The sequence below is a fragment of the Protopterus annectens genome, chromosome 1.part1 (assembly GCF_019279795.1).
Source record: "Protopterus annectens isolate FY-2018-M chromosome 1.part1, PAN1.0, whole genome shotgun sequence".
Classification (NCBI taxonomy): domain Eukaryota; kingdom Metazoa; phylum Chordata; order Ceratodontiformes; family Protopteridae; genus Protopterus; species Protopterus annectens.
The window spans coordinates 51,123,913-51,147,724 of NC_056726.1; positions in this window are offsets into that span (position 1 = coordinate 51,123,913).

Here is a 23,812-nt window from a genome sequence, read left to right on the forward strand (position 1 = left end):
TGCTGGTAGAAGGCATTTGTAAGTGATTCAGCGGTTTGAGTAATGTTTACCACTGGCTCAGGGGCCTTAAAGGAGACCACACTAGTTTTTAGAAGTGTGAAGTCAGCTTTTGAGAAGTTTTTCACTGTGGTCTTTTTTATTTCAGGTGGGGGCGGGATGAGGACCTCCAGCGAGATTAGTTTATGATCTGATCTCACCAGTGAGGGGTGTACTTCCGGTGTTGAACATTGTGATCCCATGTTCATGATGATGAGATCAAGTATGTTTTCTCCTCTTGTGGGGATGGTGACTAGTTGTTCCATGGCATTTGAGTTTATGAACTCCAGGAACCTTTGGGCTAGAGTGTTTGGGCTTGAGTAGTGTTCCCAGTCTATATTAGGGTAGTTGAAGTCACCTAGTATGATGGTGTTTGTTGATACATTTATCCCCTCCATTGTTTTCAGGAAGGCCATGTGAGGTTCCTGAGTTTGAGAGGGTGGCCTGTAACATGCTACAAATTGCAGAGCAGTCTTGCCTATGGTTAATTGCACCTGGATGGTCTCCGATGCATCGTGCGTTGCCACCTACCTTGAGGTGTGGGTGTCCTTTATGAATATGGACACCCCCCCCCTCCTTTCTTGGTGTTGTCCGGATTTTGGGGCCGGAACACATGATATGAGGTGAAACCTGCTAGTGCTGGGGTGCTCTCATGAGCCTTGAACAAGGTTTCTGTCACAGCACAGACATTGATGTTCTCCATACTGAGAAGGGCCTCGAAAAGTGCATCTTGAGATTGAGACTTCTGGCATTGAGCAGCATTACCCTTAGTTTTTACTTTTTGTGTTCTAGGGTGGTAGGTTTAGAATTTGAGCCTTGCCTAAAAAAGGCACTATGGGGGTGGCAAGAGCCTTTGCCAATATCTGGAAGCCTAGGGGTGACAGGTGCAAGCCATCTCTTGCAAAGCAGCGTGGCTTGTCCAGCATGTCATCCCAGGCAGACAGACATTGGATCCCCTTTGAATGACACCAGAATTTAAGCCAATTATTAAAGCTGATCATCTTATCACTGTATTGTGGCATCATTCTAGGTGAAGGTAGGATACTGCTCAAGGTCAGGGTCATACCTGCCTGGGCTACATAATCAGAGAGCTCCTCAATGTCTCTTTTAATGTAGTCCAAGGAGGTACGTCTCAGGTCGTTGACACCAGCGTGGACAATGACTGAGTCGTACTTGTACCTGCTGTTGAGAGACCTGAGTGCTTGTGTTATGTGGTGGATTCTAGCGCCCGACAGGCAGCTTACTGTGACCTTCTCCTTACTCAGTCTGGTGAGTGGGACGTCAGTGTGTCTGACTATGGAGTCACCTATGACAAGTATGTCCGGTGTTGTATTTGGCCTTAGGGGCAGTGACTGCTTTGCACACTGATTTTGTTGTTTATGTGTTGTTTGTGTGGTGTATTGAGTTTGCAGTTGCTTGGGTGTCTGCTTTGGAGGCCTCTGCTGTTTAGGTAAATTTTTACTCAGAGCCTCCGAGTATGTCTTAGTGTGTTTATGTGTTTGATTCAGTGGTGTGGTTGAGTTATGTGAGACTGGTATTGTGGTGTGTGTAGTTGCCTTCTCCTCCTGCCTGGTCTTGCCAGTCCTGAGTTGAGAGAGCTCAGCCTCCAGTCTGGCTAAATAGCTGCATCTCTCACAAGTGTTAGTGTTACATGAGGAGGAGAGGGTTGTCCGTGTACATGAGGCAATTGTAACATTGTCTCAGAATTCCCAGATTCACCAAATGGGCAGGAGAGGACGCCAGCATCTGACCCTTCGACATGCTAGAAAGAATTATGAGTTGGTATGAGACAGAAAAGTAGTGGGCTTAGCAGGGAAGTGGGCACTCCTGGGGGGTTTTGCTAGTGAGAGATTTGTATAATATAGGAGTGCTTGACCTGCAAAGAGAATGCTTATAAGATAAGGGATATGCTTATAAGACAAGTGCTGAGCTTTTTGAGAAGAAAAAGCTATTTGGAACAAGTGCTGCATTTTTAGTGTAGGTGTAAACTGTTTAGGTTCCTAACAGAGCAGTTCTAAGGGAAAAATTGAAGAACAGACTTTCTGGAGCCAGAAAGAGTTTAACCTTGTTTAACCGGTGCTCAACAAAGACACAACTCAGTGAGATCAGATATATATATATATATATATATATATATATATATATATATATATATATATATATGTATTTGTGTGTGTGTGTGTGTGTGTGTGTGTGTGTGTGTGTGTGTGTGTGTATGTATGTGTGTGTGTGTGTGAGTGTGATGGCTTTTTTTTTTTTTATATAATAATGCAAGTGTTTCTGAGAATCTGCATAACTATCCAATATGATTTATAATAATTTCTATGAATACAATATTTTACTCTATTGACAAAATGAATGTTTGCCACAAGTTTTAATAAGTTTCCCACCAAAATGTTAAGGGAGACAATCTGGGATGTGGGCTGTCTCATGCACAGTGTCCATGAACTACTTCAAAAGCTTCAACTCACAGAATTCTCACAGAGAAACTGAAAGCAGTTAGTATAACCTCTGACCTAGTTATCATACTGACACACCACAGATTCAGGAAAAATACTATATTCATAAAATGTCAGTTATAATGAGTTTAAATGATGTAGTTTCTTGTAGTAAGTAAATGTCTTGTCTTAGAAGGCATAGAAAATTAAACATTTATTTAAATGTTTTTGAAAATCTACTTAACAGCAGCATAATAATCTGTGTTAAAAACTTCTGTTCCAAACATATACTTTATTATAATTCATTTAATTCATCTGATTGACAAGCATAAACAATTGTATAATTCTATTCTGGAAGAAATGTCATGTGATATATTTTAAAGCAGTAGGTTAGCATGATTGTAAAATCTGGTTACTAAAATGTGTTTGCTGTGCATTATTTTCTATAAAGCAGACAGATTTATTCTAGGGACAGCAAGTAGGATAGTGCTCAACAAGGACATAACTCAGTGAGATCAGATATATATATATATATATGTGTGTGTGTGTGTGTGTGTGTGTGTTTGTTTGTGTGAGTGTGTGTGTGTGTCTGTGTGTATGTGTATGTGTGTGTGAGTATGTATGTGTGTGTGTGTCTGTGTGTATGTGTGTGATGGCTTTTTTTTTTTAATAATGCAAGTGTTTCTGAGAATTTGCATAACTATGCAATATGATTTATAATAATTTTTATGAATACAGTATTTTACTCTATTGACAATAATGAGTTTAAGTAAATGCTCATATACAAACAATTCAAGATTTTTTTTTTTGGAAGCTGTTAATAGTATTCACATGACAGAAAATAGATGCATCTTAATATATGTAATGTCTGAATCATATTAGCCAAAGTTTTTGATTTAAATGAATGTTAGAACCTAATTTTCTCTCCTCTTGATTTCTAACATCAAGATTATTTGAATGCTATTTGAATACAAGTGTTATATATTACATAGATCTATATAGTAGTATGAACAGTTTTTAAAAAAAAAAAAGTTTATTTTAGTTTATATGATGCTGTTTTACCAAATGTGTAGTTTTGTCTTGATAGATAATTGAATTGAAAACTGTTAACCTCAGTTAAATATAACTAGTATTAAATTGATAAGGTGGTAGCTGAGGTACTGCTGCTTAGGGTAGGGGTTAACTTGAGTAGTAAATACTACTCTAAGTTGGAGTTTTCAACTCCAGGCTGGATGCAAGGTTTAATCCTTACATTATTTTCACTTGTTCATTGTTATATGTATATAGTTTTGACATCCACAATATATTTTGTATACTCATTGTCACTACAAACAAAATTGAATCCTATACAAAATCCCATAAGAGATTTAATAAATACAGCTATATTTAAAGGTACACCTAAAAGAGGAGATGTAACATTATTTATCTTGTTATTTGTTATTTCGATCATAAGATTCTTGAGTTTTAAAAATGCCAAATGACATCTTTAAAAGGAATTTCTTTAAACATTAATGGATTGAATAATTCGTGTAAAAGGGCAAGCCTAATAAGATACATTAATTTACACAAGGCCAATCTAGTCTTCCTGCAAGAAACCCATCTCTTGAAAAAATATATTGATAAACTAGCCACTAATAAGTATACAGTATTGGTTAGTTCAGAGCACACTCAGAAAAAAAGAGGAGTGGCTATTTTATGGAATAAAAGTATGCCCATTCCTAAAACCATTAAGTCTTTTCAGGAAGTTACCTGGCACTTGCTCACTAAAGCAATTATATAAGTCAGCACTAAAAATTAAAAGCACTACACCCTCACTCCCCACTGGCCCTTGTTTTCAATTAAGGAATTCACAATATTATTCTAGCATGTCCAAAGGTCAGTTGTCAATCTTCTCTCCGGTCCAGCTGGTGAATCTGGGAATCTTGAGGCAATGTTATAACTGCCTCATGTACACAGACAACCCTCTCCTCCTCCCACATAACACAAATACTTGTGAGAGATGCAGCTATTTAGCCAAACTGGAGGCTGAGCTCTCTCAACTCAGGACTGGCAAGACCAGACAGGAGGAGAAGGCAACTACACACACCACAAAACCAGCCTCACATAATGCTACCACTCCACTGAATCAAACACATAAACACACAAAGACATACTCGGAGGCTCTGAGTAAAAATTTACCTAAACAGCAGAGGCCTCCAAAGCAGACACCCAAACAATGCTACCTCAAGACACCCCACAAGCAACACATAAACCACAAAAGCAGTGTGCAAAGCAGTCACAGCCCTTAAGGCCAAATACAACACCAAACATACTTGTCATAGGTGACTCCATAGTCAGACACACTAACGTCCCACTCACCAGGCTGAACAAGGAGAGGGTCACAGTAATCTGCCTATCGGGCGCTAGAATCCGCCACATAACACAAGCACTCGGGTCACTCCAAGGCAAGTACAAATATGACACAGTCATTGTCCATGCTGGTGTGAACGACCTGAGACGTACCTCCCTGGACTACATGAAAAGAGACATAGAGGAGCTCTCTGATTATGTAGCCCAGGCAGGTATGACCCTAACCCTGAGCAGTATCCTTCCTTCACCAAGAATGATGCCACAATATAGAGACAAGATGATCAGCTTTAACAATTGGCTTAATGTCTGGTGTCATTCAAAGGGGATCCAGTGTCTGTCTGCCTGGGATGACATGCTTGCCAAGCCACGCTGTCGCAAAGGGACGGCTTGCACCTGTCACCCTGGGATTCCGGATATTGGCTAAGGCTCTTGCCACCCCATAGTGCCTTTTTAGGCAAGGCTCAAATTCTAAACCTACCACCCTAGAAAACAAAATGGGAAGAAACTGAGGGTAATGCTGCTCAATGCCAGAAGTCTAAATCTCAAAATGCACGACTCGAGGCCCTTCTCAGTATGGAGAACATCGATGTCTGTGCTGTAACTGAAACCTGGTTCAAGGCTCCTGAGAGCACCCAGGCACTATTAGGTTTTACCTCATATCATTCGCTCCGCCCCAAAACCCGGACCACACCACAAAAGGAGGGGTGTATCCATATTCATAAAGGATACCCACACCTCCAGGTTGGTGGCAACGCATTAAGCTCGGAAACCATCCAGGTGCAACTAACCATAGGCAAAACTGCTCTACAAATTGTAGCATGCTACAGGCCACCCTCTCAAACTCAGGAACCCCACACAGCCTTCCTGAAGACACTGGAGGGTATAAATGTATCTCCAAACACCATCACATTGGGTGACTTCAACTACCAATATAGACTGGGAACATTACTCAAGCCCTAACTTTCTAGCCCAACGGTTCCTGGAGTTCATAAATTCAAATGCCATGGAACAGCTAGTCACTGTTCCCACGAGAGGAGAAAATATACTAGATCTCATTGTCACAAACATGGGGACAAAATGCTCCACACCGAAGTATATCCCTCATTGGTGAGATCTGATCATAAACTAATCTCACTGGAAATCCACATCCCGCCCCCACCCCAAACAAAAGACCATAGTGAAGAACTTCTCTAAAGCAAACTTCACACTACTCAAGACTGGTGTGGTATCCTTCAAGGCCCCTGAGCCAGTGGAAACCACAACCCAAGCTGGAAGCCCTTACAAATGCCTTCTATGAACACCTCCAGGACTGCATGGATCAGGCAATCCCAAATAAAACCAAGACTCTTTCCACAAAGGGCAAACGTCCAGTCTGGTGGACCCCAGCCATTAACAAACTTTACAATAAGAGGAGAAAGCTATTACATGATAGAACAAAATCCATAAAAGGGAAGTCACCCCTGATCATTATTAGTAAAAAATACGAGCACTCATAAAATCAACTAAGGCCAATTTTGAGAGAAAATTGCCATGGATTCAAAGGACAATCATAAGGCCTTTTTCAGCTATGTTAGGAACCTGGGTGGAAACTCCCAGATATGCTCAGAATTAGTCCAAAATGATACAAAAATCACTGAACCCACAGACATTGCCAACATACTGGCAGACAGGTTCAGTGCAAACTTCACCCCTCCCCTAAAGGAGAGATAACTATCCCAGCCGAGTGTAGCCTCCCGACATCTCAAATGCGCAGGTGAAAGCTGCACTCTAAAGCTAAAAACACAGCATCAATGGGACTGGATGGTGTCCCGGCTGTGTGCTACATGAGCTAAATGAGGAATTAAACCCGCACATAAGGCAGCTGTTTAATCTCAGCCTTACCACAGGATTACGTGCCCAAGAAGTGGCGACGGCAACTGTAGTCCCACTCCACAAAGGCGGCGCCTCACGGACCCTGGTAATTACCGCCCATAAGCTTAACAAGTCTAGTCTGCAAAGCTATGGAGAGGATCATAATGGAGCTCATAAACAAAGATATAGGGGACTTGCAGACATTGGACCCAACCCAGTTTGGCTTTGTCAAGGGAAGATCATGCCTTTTGAACTTGGTCGACTTCTTGAAACAGTCACCAAGGCCATTGATGAGGGAAAGGCAGTCCATACAGCCTACCTTGACCTTGCAAAGGCTTCGACACAATACCCCACTGGTATTGTAGAAAAACTTACCAGCTTAAATGTAAACCCATATGTCACAAGATGGGTTGCAAACTGGCTTAAGGACAGAACCCACAGGGTTAGAGTTGCTGGCGCTGTGTCAGACTCCAAGCCGGTCACAAGTGGTGTCCCACAGGGCTCGGTCCTTGGCCCCTATTGTTTGGCATCTACTTCAGAAGTACAGGCCAACATAGGAGGACTTTATTGACAAAGTTTGCAGATGACTGCAAACTGGGCCATAGTGGAAAGTGCATCAGACACGGATATCCTTCAGAAGGGACTCACGGAAACAGATAGCTGGTGCCAGAGCCATGGCCTGAAGTTAAACACCAAAAATGTATAGTCATACCCTTCGGGAAAACAAGGTAACCCCAAGCTACCATATAGGTGGCAATCCACTAAGCACAGAAGAGGTTATCAGGGACCTGGGGACCCAGGTTGACAGTGGCCTTTCTTTGACACTCACATTGCTAAAGTGGTTAGAAAGACCTTCTACATTGCCCACCTGATCATGAAGGGATTCACATCCAGATCTAGTGAGGTTATTGTTCCCCTGTACTCTTCACTTATCAGACCAATGACTGAGTACAATGCCCCATTCGGGATGTATCTCACCCGACATCTGCAGCAATTGGAGAGACCCCAAAAGTTCCTCACCAAAAGGATAAAGGGACTCCAAAATCTGTCATATGCTGCCAGATTGAAGAAACTCCAGCTCTATTCAGTCGCATACAGTCTGCTCAGAGTTGACATGTGCCTGACATACAAGGCCATGTCCAACCCGGAATTAATGGACATGCTCCACCTCAAAAAATCCAAATCCACCAAAACCACTAGAGCAAGCGACGTAAACCTTAGCACGGATATAAATAGGACGTGCTGGAGGGATAGATTTATCACTCAGAGACTCCCTATGCTGTGGAATAAAATCCCGGTCCATGTGAGGCAGAGCACCTCGCTGACTCTGTTCAAGAGAAATCTAGACCTGTGGATGGGAGATCGTAGGTTTACCCCGGGAATCATCTCTGTGTCACTGCTGGACAGAGGCACAACAAACTAATGGGCACAGTATTTTTTCATATAAGGGGTGGCGTAAGCCACAAAAATTTGGGCTAGGCTTATAAATGCCTTAGGGCAGATAGCCTAGTATAAACCTATGAACCTATGAACCTATGACAAAGGAATGTTTTGTATGGTTACAATACAAATTAATGGGAAGACTTACACTTTAATTAATGTATATTGGATACCTGGAATTTGTATTAATACAGTGAAACATCATATTGATAAGATCATATCATTCTCTATAGGGGATATTATTTTAGCTGGTGATTTTAATTGTATACTACATGAAAGTGATACTACCACTATAAGGAAAAGAAGAATTACATCTAATGCAAAACATTTAAATGATTTTGCTAATTCTTATCATGTGAATGATATTAATAATCAGATAGATTCAAAATCATTACCATACACCTTTTTTTCTAACAGATACAAAACTTATTCAAAAATAGATAGGGTCTTTATTTCTAACCAGATGGTAACAGATTTAATTAATTCCAAAATCATTTCATGTCCTATATCTGATCATAACTCAATTGTTTTTGAATTCATGATAAAAATACTCATAATGTTCAGATCAAAAGGATACCAGCATACTTAACTCAGCTAAAAGACTATAAAGAATATATACTTTCAGAAGTACAACATTTTCTAGACATAAATAATACTCCTGAAGTCTCCATTGTCTATGTTTGGGATGCCTTAAAATCATATCTATATGGACAAAGTATCAGATGGTATAATAATAAAAGGAAATCTTGGGATAAGGAATTGTTAGATATTCAAAGTAAATTAGACTCTTATAAACATAATAATAAAGAAAATATTATGGACAAGAAAGTTATTGAAGAAATAAACAAACTAAATGAGAAATACAAAGAAATTTTAACTCATAAAGTTAAAATAACTTTAGAGAAATACAAGTTTTGTCCTATTCAATAAGCCCCAAATACTTACATAGACTTAAAAATAAAACAAAAAATTGAATAAACAAAACCATATCAAAGAAATCTTTTCTCTAAGGAAAAAGAAGAATGTTTCTAGTATACCAGAAATACTGGATGAATTTAGAAATCACTTTCACAAGATTAACCATAACAACATTAACATGGAACCTAAAGATAAAATAAAGGAGTTTATAACCACAAACATGAATAAAAAGCTTAATAAACAACAGATTAAACTATTGGACAAGAGTATTTCATATACAGAAGTTATTACACAAATAAATAAGCTTAAATCAAACAAAGCACCGGGTAATGATGGTATTATACCAGAGATATATAAAATCCTTTCTAAAACTACATATTCATTAATACATAAGGTTTTTATTTTGGCTATCTTGGCAATATACATTTATTTCACCAATTTTAAAACCTAATAAAGATCCAACTAGATGTTCTTCATATCGACCCATGTCATTACTTAATGTTGATTATAAAATGTTTATGAGTATTGTTGCTGATAGATTGAAGACAATCATCCCCGGCATTATAGATATAGATCAGATGGGCTTCATTGTAAATAGAAATACTTTTGATAATATAAGAAGAACTTTAACATTAATTGATTTTGCAAATAGGAAAAAGAAAGATTTAACACTTATTAGTCTTGATATAGGTTCAGCATTTGATTCAGTAAGTTGGGACTATCTGTTTACCTTACTGAAATGCACAAACGTCTCTGATGCATTTGTAAATTTAATTGAGCATTTATACAAAGGAACACTGGCTTATATTAAGGTAGGAACATAGGTTTCACAAAAAATACCCATTCTTAAAGGTACAAAGCAAGGATGTCCACTTTCTCCACTATTATTCACTTTAGTAATGGAGCCTTGGGCTAATTTGATTAGAAACAGTACTGACATAGAGGGTTTTGAAATAGACGAAAATACAACATCAAAAATTCAACTTTTTGCAGATGATGTTCTAATTACATCAGCAGGATCTAATTCTTCTATGCAGTCTTTATTTGATAAAATGATGAATTTTAAAAGTATTTCTGGTTTAATATTCAATGAAGAAAAAACTAAAATACTACCTATATATACACAAAAAAAATTCTCATTAGTGATTTTACCCAATTCAGGTCAGATAACTTATTTAGGTATAATAGTATCTAAAGATATTAAATCTATTATATATAATAACTATAATACCTGTTTTCTTAATATACAAAATCTTTTTAATACCTGGAATAATAAGTTTTTTACTATGGAGGAGAGACTTACAATTATTAAAATGATAATATTCCCCAAGATTTTATACTTAATACAATCAATAATACTTTCACCTACAAAAATAATTATAAAGAAACTGAATACACTAATGTTAAATTTCTTATGGGCACCTAATAGACCTAGGATTGCATTAAAGAAACATACTAATAGCTGGTCTCAAGGGGGTATCTCTTTTCCAGACTTTAATTTATATATTATCTCTTCTATTATAAAAGTTATTACTTTATTAATAGTTCAGTCATATATCGCAAAATGGAAAGATTATTGGGAGCTAATTAGTATGCACTTCATGAAAATCTCCTTAACACATAAAAATATGATTGTAAATAACTCCATGTTGTGGTTGCTAAAGGAATTTTGTACTTCACCTATTACACCTAAGCATATGGTTTGTTACCCATTAAATATTATTATTAGTTATCGTAACTTTATATTCATGCACCCTAAGTATAGGGAATGGAATTTTATTGTATTCCCTATAATGTATACTCAGGGTATGCTTATGTCATCTACTTCTGAAGGAGCTCATTTAGCTATAGATAATGATCTAAAGTACTGGTATCAGCTGATATCTGATAATAAAGTTAAAAATCTAGATTTCTTAAAACAAGAATTTGATCTAAGAGAAAATTGCTGGTTAGAGGTTCAGATCTTTAGACAACATCTCATTGATAGAATAGATCTAATGTCTAGAACAGTTAAAGAATCTATTCCAAAACTGATTGATTACTTGATATTAAATTTACAGCATAAAGTTTCTGATAAAGGTAAACTTTCATATATACATAAAATTATCAGACAAGAAACTTTTACAGTGTAGATTCATACTGGAATTATTTCACCTCTATTAATGGGGACCCACCAACTCAACAAGATAAACAATATATATTGGAATCTGCTTATAGAACTACATCTTCCATTGTCTGGAGACTTTATACATGGAAATTTTTACATAGATCTTTTATACACCTTTGATGATGAATAAAATAAATAATAAAGATAATCTATGTAAGAGATGTAATGTAGAAATTAATGCTGACTAGGCTCATATGTTTTATGACTGTATGAAGTTGAAAGAATACTGGAAGTCAATTAATGAATTTTTGCAGGCTCTTTTTACAGATAATTTCATTATTTCTAAGTCTCTTATATTATTCAACACACCTGTACCTCAATGTGTTAAAAAGATTAAGCTTCCCTTGTTATGGTCTATCCTAGCAGTGGCCAGGAAAATAATAACTAGAAATTGGATTTCAGATACAACTCCTTCGTTCAATGAATTTAAAAATGTTCTGAATATAATGTGCCATATGGAAATAAGCATAATTAGAATGAGAACAACTAGAAAAACATCATATTATATTGTATGGGATAATTTACAAAATTTGTTAAAAAAATTCTAATTTCAATAGCACGGTATTTTAGTTTAATTAATTGATCTGATTGTAGTGGATGTCTTTGTAAATACTTTAGTTGTTTTGTTGAATATTATAATAATACCTATTTTTAATTACTTGTATAAAATTGTTATGATATTTCTCTTATATGTTAAAACAATAAACCTGTTTTGAAAAAAAAAAAGAACTATCACCTCACTTTTAAACAATGACAAATCTAACCAACCCCTTACAGTGCCTACCTCTACTAGCTCTAAACCAAACTACTTCTCTTTTAAACCCACACCAACCTCTTATATCAAAAAATGTCTATCAAAACTAAAACCTACCTGTATAGCAGTTGGCCAACTCCCTAATGACTTCTTAAAAACTGCAGCAAGCTCTATCGCCTATCCCATATCTATCCTAATCAATTGTTCCATCACAGAACAATATGTCCCTATACAATGGAAAATATCCCATATCATCCCCCTCCACAAGGGAGGCCCATCTAAAGATCTCTCTAATTATCGGCCCATTGTCATTCTCTCACCCCTAGCCAAAATTTTAGAGAAATGTATCCATAAGCAGCTCCTAGACCACCTCACTACAAATGACCTCTTATCTAGTTCACAGCATGGCTTCCATCCAAAACACAGTACCTCCACTGCCATCATAAGTTTCACTAACTACATCAACCTCCTCAAAAACAATGGACAACTAGTGTCTCCTATATTCCTTGATATGTCCAAAGCTTTTTGAAACGGTATACTACCAACTACTATTCAACACTTTAGCTTTCTTCAACCTCAACTGTACAGCTCTCAACTGGTTCTTTAGCTACCTTACTAATTGGCAAGAGGTGACTAAATGGGATAATAAACTCTCCACACTTCTCCCAGTCTCTGTCGGAGTTCCTCAGGGTTCCATTCTTGGCCATCTCCTTTTTATTATATTCACAAATAGTCTAAATACTGCTCAAATCTGCTTCTATTATTTAATATGCTGATGATACTACTACTCTTATTTGCTCTGCTCCCACACCCCAAGAACTCCAGGATAAACTGAAAAAATCATTTCTAGATTTTGAAAATTACCTAAATGAACTTCAACTCATCCTAAACCCAAACAAAACAAAATTGAAGATCTTCTCCAACAGGAAATCCAAAGCAAACCTACCTCATCTAACCATCTACTCCACTAATGGCAGTATAATAGAACCTGTTAACCAAACAAAACTACTTGTTGTCACAATAGACAACATCTTAACATTTGATAAACATACATCACTCACAATTAAAAAAGTTTACATCAAACTTGGTGCACTATATAAAGCCAAACTTTACCTTACTCGAAATGACTAGCCACAGTCAGATCCCACCTCCTATCAACTCTTCTCAAATTTTCACTAACCTGCACAAGTCTGATTTACATCTACTCAATTCCTGCTATAACAAAATAGCAAAATTTGCTGCTGATATACCCAACAGAACCCATCATTGCCTTGCTCTTCAAAAATTACACTGGCTCGAATTTCCCAATCTGTTATTGCTCAATCAGCTCACCACTGCCCACTCCATTATCCACAAACCTGAAAACTGCCCTGTACTCTCCAACCTAGTGCAACTAAATACCAACCCCAGGACCCCTAGATCATCTGATAAACTTATACCTAAGGTAACTAAGTCCCATAATTACTTCAATGACTCTACTTCAAAGTGGCCAAGCAGTGGAACCTATTACCCCAGAATATCCTAGAAAACACAGATAGTCATAGCTTCAAACAGCTCCTAAAGGAGTGCTTTATAATGGCTATGCTTCTGTAATACTCCTGGTTAGGTTCTCATGCCATTATTTTCTGCTATCTTCTCCTTGTCTTACTTCTACCAAATGAAAATGTCACAATAATTTATTTTAGTTATATATCTAATGAGTTTCATATTACTGTCTGCAGTAAGGCTTAGGAAATGTAATGTTTTCTGTTTTACATTCCCCTTTTTTGTAAATTGTGATTATTGGCAACCTTCAAACTTTTTGTATATTGTTTGTAAATCTTTTAAAAAATTTTGCAATCTTTTTGTACTATTGTTTTGGAGCTCTTCTCCCCGAGTCTCTGCTGAAAGTGGTCTACTTGCCAGCCAGACTCTACCCAGTTAACAAATGTAAACTAAAATAAAATAAATATCTTGAATAGATTTAATTAATGCAAAAAAGTATGTGCTATAAGCTACTTCAAAAAACATGCTGTGCTTTTCCTTATTTTATTAATTTTATGCAATTTGGACTTTATTTCAAACATGTTATGTAGCTATTTGAATATTTTTATCAATATGTCACAGTTTCTGACATTTTGTTTACTTAGAAATTCATTCTGAGCATTATGAGTGCTTTGTTTTGTATTTTGCAAATATGAAATCATTTAAGTAAGCTTTGAAAATACTTTTCTGACCTGTTTTGCTTATTAAATGTGCAGTAGGGATGATCCACTCATGGATATTCCTCCACCTTTAACTGAGTGCATTCTCGGTCTGGAATCTGGATTTCTGGATCCCTTTCTGACACCATGTCGCTTGTCTTGTTTCCCATTAAAGACAAAAGGCAGAATAATTCATTTATATGCTTTATTACACAGAAACACATCAGGATGGATAGCAGCAGTACAAAATATAAATGAACTGATTGTCAGACTACACAGACATTCATGCTTACATCTCAACAGCAGCTTACTACAAAATGGCAGTCAGGCTCACATGTGCTCAGTATTTATACACTTGTGCAAGCCCCTAGAAAGCTTCTTAAAGGTATACATACATATTGGTCTACAGTAGAGGTGTCTTGATCTGCATCAAAATCAAACATGCTTCAAGACTCTCAAACAGGATGAAAAACCTGAGCTTCTCCATGTTCAGGTTACCATGGTAGCGCTCGTCCAGTCAGGATAAAACAGACAACAGTTGTGGTTTCAGTTCAAGCAGCTTTATTACACACAGACACATCAGGAATGAGGCTTTTTAAGTTAAACTTAAATAAGCTTATAAACAGGCTGACTACCACACTCATGCATGTTAGCACTCTGGCTGTTCTCTCAAAATGGCACTGCTGCTTGCACATGCTCACTATTTTTATGCATGTGCCTACATCTGGAAATGCTTCTTAAAGGTGCATAAACACATACTGTTCTACATCCTCCCTCTTTGAGAAATAGATCATACATCAAATGACTGTATTCAATGACATGTAATTATACAGACATTATCTTTTGACATGCAGTTCTACAGAACTAATTCTTTGACATGCAATCATACAAAGTCGGACAGATATAAAACAATAATGTCTAAGTTGCTGTGTATTTTATGCCAGGTTTAGAAATACAACCTGATCATGTAACATAAAAGTCAGAACTGGATCTAACAATGGGGACTGTATTCCAAGAATGTTCAACTTTGGGGACAACTGGAACATCATCAGGGAATGGAAAGAGATACTGAGACATTATCTTCGGTATGAACCTTGTCAGGGTTGCTCTGAGATCAAGAGTCTGCTCACAGGTACAATGCTGTATTATCATTTTGGATAGAGGAAGAAGATGCCTGTGGTTTCTCCCAGATTCTATACCCTCAGATTCAACTAAGTAGGATCTTGGCTCGGCACATATACCTCTCACCTGACCAATTCGATCAAATCCTTTTGCCATTGGCATCCTCACTGTCTCTCCTTCTTTTAACAGATAAAGAAATTTGCTCATTTTTCTCATAGCTGGACTTCTGAGAAGAAAGCTTTTTTAAAAAGTTGGGCTTTGATTGCTCTGTTATTTTTATCATTAGGCACCAACAAACTAGAACTGATAGGCAAGGTTGTTCTGGTTTGGCTAGATAGAAGTCTCTGAGCAGGCGAGCCAAGTAGGTTGCCACGGGGAATATTTCTGAGATTAAGTAAATTCAAGATGATATTGGTATTGTTACACTTTGACCTCTCTAGTAATTGCTTTTCACTCTGTACTGCATGTTCAGCAAGACCATTTGACTGTGGGTATTTAGCACTGCTAGTAATATGGATAAAGTCCCACTCTTTAGCAAATCTCTGAAACAACTGACTGGTAAACTAAGAACCATTGTCAGAAATAACTTTGTGTGGACTACCATGGACTGAGAAATGTTTCATCTAAGTAATAACAGCACTAGACATTAGGTTAGGTAGCAAATCGATTCAAACCAGGTCGAATAACAGTCTACCAACACTAAGTAATGCTGATTGTTCCACTTGAATATGTCAGTGGCTTCTGTTGACCAAGGTAGTTCAAGGATTTGGCTTAGCTGAAGTGGGTGGCTCTTTTTGCAAATGCAGTTTAGTACTATTGCATACGGAACAAGAAGAAAGCACTATATCAATATCTTTCGATAGAGAAGGTCAAAATACTAGTCCTCTCTCCCTTCTTTTGGTAGAGTCGGAACCTGGGTGGCCATGATGCTAAATCTGAATGTATTCATGTTGTAAGGAAGTAGGAACAATAACTTTGGGACCTGTGAAAATTATACCATCTTACATCAGCATCTCATCTCTGTATGGAAAGTAAGGCTGCAGTTCTGGCAGTACACAGGATTGCTGTGACGGCCATCCTACATTGATGAAGTGGTAGAGCTTTTGCCAAATTGGATCAGTCTCTGTATGATCTCTCAGCTCATTAAGTCTTGTGGTAGAAAAATTATGTACTTCCATGACATCAAAGTCAAAACTCTCTGCATCAAGCTGTTCCATGATATTTCTGGGCGATCTGGATAAGGTATCAGCCAGATAAAGAAGTTTGCCTTTTGTATAGACCATTTTGAAATCATACTTTTGTAATTTGAGCATCATTCTTTGTAGTCTTGCTAGAACTGAATGCATAGGCTTCTTTAAAATAGTGACTAGAAGTTGATGATCAGTTTCGATTTGGATAGCTCAGCCATAACTATAATCATGGAACTTCAAACATGTGAATTCAATTGCCAAAAGTTCCTTCTCAATTTCAGCATACTGCATCTCAGTTTGGGTAATAGACAACAGCACTGCACCTAGAATAAACTTTGAAGCATCACAGGAAAGAACTACGGGTTTATGGACATCATAGTACCTTAATGTTGGAGGGTTGGCAGTTTGCTCTTTGAGGTTATCAAATGCTCTTTGGTGTTGTTCTAACCATAACCAGGCAACATTGATGCGCATCAGCTTTCTTAAAAGTGCTGATAACTCATCAAAGTCAGGGATAAATTTGCCCAAATAGTTAACCATACCAAGAAAAATGCTGTAAGGCTTGGACATTGTCTGGAGTCGACAATTCAAGAATGGCTGCTTGCTTGGAAAGGTCTGGTCATAAGCCAGTACTGGTAAATAAATGACCTACATAAGTAACGTCTGGTAGTCTGAATTTACATTTCAGAGGATTAAGCTTCAAGTTCACTTCACCAGCTCTGTCCAGAACTTTAGTGAGGTTTCTTTCATGCTCTGCTTCACCATTGCCTCCAACTAGTAAACCATCAACTATTATTGCACATGGATAGCCCAAAAACATTTGCTGCATTGCACACTGAAAGACTTCGCTGGCAGAATTTATTCCAAAAGGCATCCTGAGGAATCTGTATCCACCAAATGAGGTATTGAATGTAGTCAGTAGTGAAGATTTGCAATCAAACATTACTTGCCAAAATGAACTCTCTGCATCTAAGATAGAAAAATCAGTGGCATTTGGCATGAGGGTGGCTATCTCCTTGACTGTACACATAGCATGATGAGGTATCTTTAATGCCTTGTTCAAGTCTCTTGGATCAATGCATATTCTGATTTCATCTGAGTTTTTCTTTTGAGCAGCTACCATGGAAGACACCCATTCAGTTGGTTTTGAGACTAGACAAATCACACCTTGCTGCACCATTTTGTCTAACTGGACCTTGACTTTGTCCTGCATAGCTATTGGAACTCTCCTTGCTGGTCTGACCACTGAACTGACCTCTGGGTCTACTTTCATGGAGTACAGAACTGGAAGTTTGCCTAGCTTGTCATTGAAAACATCAGCATACTCTGAGAAAATAGCATCACTGAAACTGGAACTGGGACATGTGCTTACATGATGTACTTTTTTGGTAAAAGAAAGCAGTTTCATTCTTAAACTGTCTCTGAGACCTAATAATGACTGCACAGATCTTCTGACTATATAAAATTGCAAGCTGTAACTGTACCCAGACAAATAGCATGAAAGCACTACTGAGCCTTCAGTTTGAAACTCCTCACCTCCATAAGCAACAAGCTTCACACAATTAGTTTCATAGTTTCATAGTTTCATAGTATAGTACTAGGCTATCTGCCCTGGGGCATTTGTAAGCCTAGCCATAGTGATGTGGCTTTTTCCACCCCATGAAATGGTACAAAAATGTACAGAATAAATCTAGAATACTGTGCCTCTGTCTAGTAGTGACACAATGAAGGTCCCCTTATATAATACAATTAGTTTACTGTGCCCCTGTCTAGCAGTGACACAGATGTGACCCCTGGGGTAAACTTACGATCTCCCATCCACTCATCAAGATTTCTCTTGAAGAGAGTCAGTGAGGGGCTCTGCCTAATATGAACTGGGATCCTGTTCCAAAGCATGGGAAGCCTCTGGGTTATGAATCTATCCCTCCAACATGTCCTATTCATACTTGTGCCGAGGTTTAAGTCTTTAGCTCTCGTGGTCCTGATGGATCTGGATTTTTTGAGGTGGAGCATGTCCATCAGATCCAGATTGGACATGGCCTTGTACATCAGGCAGAGATCACCTCTGAGCAGGCGGTATGCTACTGATTAGCCAAATTAAGTTGCTCACCAGCTGTCCTTTTAGCAAATGTTTCTGTTGACATTACATTATACTTTGAATCAGTGTCCACTTTGAACTCTGTGGGTTTACCATTGGTAAGGACAGTAAAAAATAATTTGTTCTTTGCCAGCAAATCTACTGCATTAACCTTTTTACTGAGCACTGATACACCATCTACATAGAAAGTAGGGTTGCAGCTTTCTATATGGTCAACTTGCTTTTTTGAGTGACCTTTCTTAATAACTGAATGAGGCTTGCTTGATTTACAAAACATTTGAAAGTGGTTCCATTTTTTTTACACTTGTGGATTTGCTAACCAAATGCTAAGCACTTCTCACGTTTAGACTCATGATTGGCTCCACAATTACGACAGTTAACAATAACACTTGACTTGAGTTTTGCTGACTCACCCTTATACTGCACTGAGCATGTGTGTTTTGCTGAGCTAGTCTTAGAACTTGCTAGAAAGTTATGGAATCTCCCAGGAGAACCCATAGAGGTTGCAGTTCCCATGTGCTTAGGCCTACTTCTGCTTGCCACATGCTGCATGTTGTCTACATTTGCTCTAGAGGCTGTTGAATCCAAGATCTTATCATCTGTAAGTATGCTTGTATGCCCTCCTGTGAGCTCATGGATTTGACAAATCTCTATGGCTTTGCTTAAAGTTAAATCACTGTCACAAAGCAAAATATTTCTCACTGCAGCATTGTTAACACCACATACAAGCCTGTCCTTTATTAACTCATTTTTTTGTATCACCAAATCTGCATGTTTTAGCCTTATTTCTCAAGTCAGTGATATAAGCTGCAAATGTTTCACCTGGTTTTTAGTCTCTTGTATAAAATAAGTGCACCCTCATGTAACATTTGTCTGGTGGTTGCACATTTCTCTAAATTTATGTTTCAAGCACTCAGCATCCCCCCTTGATTCAGCTGGTACAACAATATGGTGGTTTTCCCCTTTCCTGCATATACTCTTGGTGCATACACAAATGAACGGTCGCTTTCAATGGCTTCTGACCCAGCTAAGTTAAGCAAAACGAATTCCCTTGTATGTGCATCTTGTTCAGAAAAAGCTGATTGTGTGAAAATATTGTCTTTCTGTTTGAATACTCTCCAAGTCTCTGTTATACTATAATCAAACACAAGAGGACTGGGTCTGTAAAATGCCTTTGCCATATCAACACACAGTAGCGTGGTGCTTGGAATTATGTATGAACATACTCACATATAAATATGCCTGAACTTTATGCCAGAATTTGCAATTATGTCCAGTAGCACAACAGACTATTTGAAATAACTGCACTTTGCCAAATAAGTCTCCATAGCACAAGAACACTTGAAAATTACTGCACTTTGTGAAACCACTCCTTATCAGTGCAAGAATACTTCAAAATGACTGTACTTTGTGAATACACTGTACACAACAGAAAATGCTCAGAGTAATAAACACTTCAAAATGAATGCACTTTGAAAATAAACTACACAGCACAGAAACTCTTCAAAATAGCTGCACTTTTGCGAAACAACTCTGTACAGTGTAAGAAACACTTTGAAATGGTGGTATTCTGTGAACAAATGTACACAGCACAAGAAATTTTTCAAAATAGCTGCACTTTGACTGCACTTTGCAATATAACTGTACTTTGTACACAGCAAACTCTTTGAAATAATTGCACCGTAATAAAGCACACACTCTGCAAACACTTTGCACATTCTGAGATACTTTGAACAACTCTAGTGATGCTTTGAATGGCTTCGGTCAATGCAAAATAGTAGTTTGTGCCCAAACATGGTCTTTTACTAAAAACATGCAGTCACCTTGCTCTTTAAGGTTATTTTCCCCTTTTATTGTACTTGTTATGCCCTTTTAATCTCTTATCATGCTCATTATACTTTTCTTGTGCTCGTTTTACTTTAAACATGCTCATTATGCAAATCACAGGTAATTCTGAGCCCCATATGAATATTTCTGCTAGTTTTATCAAATATCATGGTTATGAACATTTTGTTTAATTAATAATGCATTTTGTGCCTTTTGTTTGTTTAACAATGTGTTTTGTGCTACTCGTTTAATTAATAATGAGTTTTGTGCCTTGCAAAATAAATCAGTTGTGCAAGTTCTGGTTACCTTAAGTTTATTTCTGGCCCTTTCTGATTGCCTGAACTCTCCCCCAGATTCACTATTCCTCTGTGCAGGACCAGCTTAGTCCTGCACGGAGGCAGCCATTTAGGAGCAGGATGGCAGCGCGCTATGCATAGTAATGAGGCACGCTACCTGAGCTCCTAATCTGACACGGAGTGTGTAAGAGTGCAGGGGGTGTCTCTGAGAGCAGAGCTGTTAGAATATACACGCTCCCGCAATGAAGGACAGCAGAAAGGGAAAAAATGAGCGAGACTGTTCACAGGTGTCCACATATCCCCACCAACATCCCCCCTTGTGTACAACAGCAAGTAAATAAAAATAAAAAGAACAAACCTTATTTTTTTATTTTTTTAAAAATCTGATTAAAGCTATCCATATGTGCATGGGTGTGCCCATCACTTAGGTATGGTTAATGCAGCTTAAATGGCTGAAGTGGATAACAAGGAAGATATATGCAAATGAGGCAGCATAGCAATAATGTAGTGGACAGAGCATTTGCCTTAAGAGCAGGCATTCCTGGTTTAAGTCCGACTGCAACACATCCCATTTTCCATGGTAAAGCATGTTATGATTAGCATTTATGTTACATAACCCACTAAATAACATATTTTTATGAACTGGTGTACTCCAGTAAATGCACATGTGAGGTGACAGTGTCATAATGAATAAAGCACTAGTAAGCAGGTTTATGCACCAATAAGCAGTAGTAAGCATATTTAAGCACTAGTAAGCAAGTTTAATCCTGTTTGCGCAGCGGTAAGCAATGCCTACACTTGTTAAGCAATTCTAAAGCTAACTGTAAGCAGATGTAACAGCAGGTTAGCAGTGCTTACCATTGCACAAACCCATGCAAACCCGCTTTCAGTTGCTCAAAAGTGCCTTAATCACTCTGTATCCAATGGCCCTTGTTCCACCCAGCAACAAAATAAACAGCCTCTGCAAGGTGTGAACCAAGGACCTTGCACAACATAGACAAAGTGATTTACCACTAAGCCATGTCAGATATGCATAACCCTGATGTATTCACAAACATATCATCCAGCCCAGTCATTCAACAGTACACAGAATGTATTCCAACATTTAGATGTATGTGTGTGTAAATATATTAATATCTAAACAGATACAACATCTCTATATATACATATATAGAAATATATATGAACATATATACATGCAAATGCCTACATCTATAGATATATATGTCTACATCTATATGTCTAAATATATACAGCAAGTTACATATATGTAATCAGATATATATGTCTATGCAGGTATATACGGACATAGTTATATATATATGTAAGCATATATATATATATATATATATATATATATATATATATATATATATATATATAGGTATAGATGTTCATACATCTGTAGATAATAATGGGAAAATAAATAAAACATATATGTCCACATGCACCGTTAATGGGTTGAGAGGCCCCAAACAATATACGTCTGGTACGAATAGGTATACCCCCTCCCCGACAGCCAAACACGTCTGCCCTGCAATACACTACCAAGTGTTGCAGATCACATAACCAAGACATGACACGACATGGGCACAAGATGTTAACAGTACTACATCCCACCTGTACGATGTCAGGCTGGTATTGGTAACATATCATGCAGTACAGTCTGGCTCCCATAGGAAATGTACAATGTGGAAGCTATCAACATCCCCAGGATTCATATACACAGACACATATATGCAGATACAGATATACATATTTATGTGTGTGTGTATATATATGTGTATATATATATATATATATATATATATATATATATTTGTAGATATATATGTGACTACATATACACACTCAGAGATATGTACAGTAAGATACATATGTAGAACGTGCAAAGTGCACACAATATGGAACAGCCACTATGCCTACCGTTAACACCTTAACAACTGGACACTGTATGAGCCACCCATACAAATGACAATTGTTGCCTGCAACATATACCCACAGAGAGGTCATAGGATATAACACCACACACAGGTTTGCATGAATGGAAAACCTTTATTTGTGTACTGTTACAGTTTTATATTCCATGTCATATAGCTGTTCAGACACTGACATCCATATAAACAGAGTAATGCAACTGTGAAACAGTTATACTAATACAGTAGTCTGGAAAGGTTCACAACTGTTGCTGTCCAGGCCAAGCCCTTCAAATAGTACAATAGTAAAGACAGACTGGGCCACAGGATACCAAATAATCAACAGTAAGTAATGCAGGTGTATAGTTCAGCAGCCTCTGTCTACACTCTGTACACAATCACTAGGTGGTAAAGACTTCAGTCGACACAATGGGATGTAATGTTACATAACAAGGCATAAGTGACACCATCACAAGCACACTGACAAACAGAACAGTCTGTATGGAAGGAGGCAGTAGGCCTGCATTAACCTAATTTATGTAACTAATGTAAATATAGGTGAATTGTATGGTACTGTACATCCAGATACATTAAGGCAGCTCACCCCTGATACCCCCACATTTTGTAACAGCCTAGGTTATTTATGTTGCACCCCCCCAGACTCAATAATACAGGGCCATATACCACTGTTACTTACACTGGCCTCTGGAGTGCATAAGGGCACACATGTATTGTGTAGGTGAAGCCCACACATATATGGCCCTAGCCCCACCGTATGTGTGGGAGATACAACAGCAGTGGACTGATGGCAGGAATGGCAGCATGATATACACACAGCCCACTACAGAACAACCCCTGACAGCATGTCATATGTGCAAAACTTGGTATGTAGGTAGAGGACAGAGGCTGGAACACAGGCCCATATGTGGAAAACTGTTGCCATACACTAAGCAAGTTTCTGGTGTTACAGGATAGTCTGCAACATACCCTTAGTCAGGGATTTGAGGGTAGAAACATAAATGGATGTAGCCATGTACTGATAACACTCAACACACACACTGCCAGTGAAATATCTGACACAGGACCTGTGTGGTGGACAGACAAAACATGATAGGCACACCTCTGGCCATCAAAAGGATAGGCCCACAGTTGAGAGCTATGCAGACAGACTGCATTCCAAGGTAAACTAATATATACCCACAACCCTGTAACACCAGTACTATGCAA